This window comes from Bos javanicus, chromosome 3, assembly GCF_032452875.1.
Source record: "Bos javanicus breed banteng chromosome 3, ARS-OSU_banteng_1.0, whole genome shotgun sequence".
Classification (NCBI taxonomy): Eukaryota; Metazoa; Chordata; class Mammalia; order Artiodactyla; family Bovidae; genus Bos; species Bos javanicus.
In genome coordinates, this window is record NC_083870.1 from 66,652,904 (window position 1) to 66,656,793 (window position 3,890).

General features: G+C 45.9%; 1 pseudogene; it reads left to right on the forward strand.

Moving 5' to 3' along the window:
* The first annotated feature begins 2,792 nt into the window (after nucleotides 1-2,792).
* LOC133245200 (surfeit locus protein 6-like) lies at nucleotides 2,793-3,890 on the forward strand (annotated as a pseudogene).

A 3,890-nucleotide genomic window follows, 5' to 3' on the forward strand; every position in this document is an offset into this window, starting at 1 on the left:
AGATACCAGCAGCTGCTCTATTTCATAAGACAATATTCTTATGACAAAACTTGGGTAACAACAGCCCGGGAAACGTCTACAGTGATTGTCTCTCTGAAATAAACATCTGTGTCGATGGGAAATGAAGACACACACACATCTGTATTCAGAATTCAAACACAATTCCCAAGTGAAGTGTAAGAATTTCACTGATTTTTATGGGAAAGAAAAGAAAAATCTTCTACACTTTGTAAAAATTTTATATAACAGCAACCAAATTCAACTACACAAAACCATATCCTTCATCTGTGTTTGGGGGAACAATTAGGAAAATTAAAACTGTGTTGTTGTTTTTTTTAATAAGCTGAGTATGTCCAACAGTCTCTACCTCAATCCTATGATCCTCCTGTCCCGTTGATGCTAGCCTGCTATTTGTCTATGATGACGGTTTCTTTCCTAGTCTAGTCATTGATTTTTCCATTCTACAAAACACTTAGTCATGAATGTTATGTTTACAGGCTCTGTTGCAGAAGCATTTCTGTAGACCACAGGCAGCAGGGGCTGTCAGTCATGTGCCACTACCTTGAAAAAATACATGTTCCTCCCTTGTATTCCCATTCTTCCTTCCAAGGATAGCTCACAATGGAAAGATTACTTCACTGGTCTTAAAAACACACTAGAGCAATCCCACTTGCTAAAGGAACCACACCCTGCTTGTCACAAAAGAGAGAATACTAGGGAAACACAAACATGAGAAAATGATATATGTGAGCTCATCCTGTCTCCTTTTGAATGTCAGCCCCCTGAGGGCAGGAAACATTTCTTCTTGGGGCTCCTTATGGAACCAAGTGTCCTCTATAGACAAGTGAATTTATAAAAGAAACTGAGGATGAAACCCAAGAGGCTTTTCTTACTGTTTACTCTCCATTGTTTATTTTTTGTCTCTATGTAAAACCAAATTTTTAAAAAGAAAAGGATAAAGGAGTAAGGATAAGTGAAGGAGAAAGCCTAAAGGAGTAGTGTAACACTTTATATACACATCTGCCAACTTCAGAGACAGCCCACAAGATGGGCACTATTACACCCATCTCAAACGAAGAACTTGAGGTTCATAAGGTGGTATGTAACTTGCCATACCACACAACTAATAGTTGGCAGAGCCACGTTTCAAGCTCTGATGAGTACCCAGAACTCAGGGTTTGTGTACTGCCAGGTAAGTGCAGAACGTTTGACAATCAGCTGAGCTAATAGTCTGAATGAAAAAAACACTACCATGATCCTAAAATCTGACCAAAAAAAAAAACAGTAAAATTAAAAAATTTATCTTGGGGACTTCCCTGGTAGTCCAATAGGTAAGACTCTGCATTCCCAATGCAGAGAGCTTGGGATCAATGCCTAGTTAGGGAATTAGATCCCCCATGTCCAACTAAGAGTCTAAATGCTGCAACTAAGAAGCCCATTTAGAAAACTAAAGAAACTTAGAAAACTAAGATCATGGCATCTGGTCCCATCACTTCATGGCAAATAGATGGGGAAACAATGGAACAGTGTCAGACTTTACTTTGGGGAGCTCCAAAATCACTGCAGATGGTGACTACAGCCATGAAATTAAAAGATGCTTGTTCCTTGAAAGAAAAGTTATGACCAACCCAGACAGAATATTAAAAAGCAGAGACATTACTTTGCCAACAAAGGTCTGTTTAGTCAAAGCTATGGTTTTTCCAGTAGTTACGTATGGATGTAAGAGTTGGGACTATAAAGAAAGCTGAGAGCCAAAGAATTGATGCTTTTGAACTGTGGTGTTGGATAAGACTCTTGAGAGTCCTTTGGACTTCAAGGAGATCCAACCAGTCCATCCTAAAGGAAATCAGTCCTGAATATTCATCGGAAGGACTGATGCTGAAGCTGAATCTCCAATACTTTGCCCAGCTGATGCAAAGAGCTGACTCATTTGAAGAGACCCTGATGCTGGGAAAGACTGAAGGCGGAAAGAGAAGGGGACGACAGAGGATGAGATGGTTGGATGGCATCACCGACTTGATGGACATGAGTTTGAGTAAACTCCAGGAGTTGGACAGGGAACCCTGGCATGCTGCAGTCCATGGGGTCGCAAAGGGTTGGACACTACTGAGCAACTGAACTGAACTAAACTGAATAGCCAAAACAGATACATATTAAAACAACAAAAATGTATCTCCACCAGAAAGCAAGCTTAGGAAAGCATCTATAAAATTTCTACTTTTAAGAAACATAACTTCATGAAGAGTCCTCTGTAACAAAGTAGCTACAGAATGCTTACATAATAAGGCAACTTGTCTTATGGGATTACTACCTACAAAGGAGCTAAGAGTTGGGTACCACACTCTCAATACTTTTCTATAGCTAAGTAGCAAACTGCTACAAATTCAGCGGCTTTAAAAAAATACCACTTATATGAGGGAGGGGATATGTGTATACATATAGCTGATTCACTTTGTTGTACAGCAGAAACACATTTTTTCAATTAAAAAATAAGAATAATTTTTCAGAAGTACCACTTACCAGCACACAGTTTTGTAAAAATCCAGCATGGTATGGCTAGGTTTTCTATTTTCAGTATTACAAGGCTGTGATTAAGATGTTGGCCACCTTTTCCGGGAGCAAATCCGGTTCCAAACCCATTGTCGTTGCCAGAATTCAGTTCCTTGCAGTTGTAGGACTGAAGTCCCTATTTTCTAGGTAGCGGATGCCAACCTGGGAAGATTCTGCATTTAAAGTGGCTACATGCGGTGGTTTTCAGCTGGGGGGGGGGGGGCGGGGGGGAGGCGTTGGGGTGCGCCGATGCTGGCCTTGGACACTGGACCCCAGCCCTTCTCCCCTTGAGTAAGAGTCCAAGCAAGCCCCCAGCGAGCCTAGGGCCTTCAGCCATGGGTTCTCTGCTTGCAAAGGATGCCTACCTGCAGAGCCTGGCCAGAAAGGTCTGCTCCCAGCTCAACCCAAGCCGCAGAAGCACAAGTCTGCTGGCAAAACTCAAGTCTCAGAAACTGTTAGGCCCCCAAAAAAGGAAGAAAGAACAGGAGAAAGCATGGGAGGAGAAGGCTGCGGAGCCAACGACACGGGCCCCTGCAGAAAAGTCTCAGACCAGGAAGACGGCCTCAGCCACTGCAGACGGCCTGGCCCAAGAGCCGGACTCAGTCTGCCTTGGATGTCCTGGGACAGCGCCTGCGTGAGAAAATACAGAAGGCCGGGGGCCAGGGCAGTGCCAAAGAGCTGTCTCCCCGGCTTTGAAGAAAAGATGGCAGAGAAAGCAGGAGCAGGACCCAAAGAGGAGCAGAAGGAAGGAGAGCAAAGGCAAAGGCAGCCCAGGCCTCGGTGGGAACTGAGGCCAAGAGACACCCGTGCCTGGGTTGCTCTTCAATAAGGTGGAGGTGACCGAGGAGTAGCCCGCCAGCAAGAAGCAGGGCTGGAAGTAGAGGTAAAAACCGAAGGGGAACCTCACGCCGCTGATGAGCAGGAACTACTGGCAGCGCCCGCAGGCGACACGGGCCAGGCTGGAAGGGCTGTGGGACCTGGACACGGGCAAGGCCGGGGAATTAAAGGGAAAAAGCGGTAAAAAAATCCATGATGCCAAACGCCTGCTACTGGAGGCCCCAAGACATCAGGTGCATGTGGGCGAAGCACCCTGGAGAAGATGCCGAGTAGCCAGGACGCGCCGAGGCGGGGCAACGCCTAGACAAGGCCCCCAAGAAAGGCCGATTCTGTCCTGGAGCAGACCGGCCTGGATTGAGGGCCAGGCAGCCAGATCCAGTCCCGCCACGACCCCAGCCTTGACCCAGGCCGAAAGTGGGCATTTGCCCTGCTTGCCTCTCCCACTTGTGGAGAGGGCTCAGGCTGCACGTGTAAAAGCACCTTCAGATCTGGGGGAGGGGTGA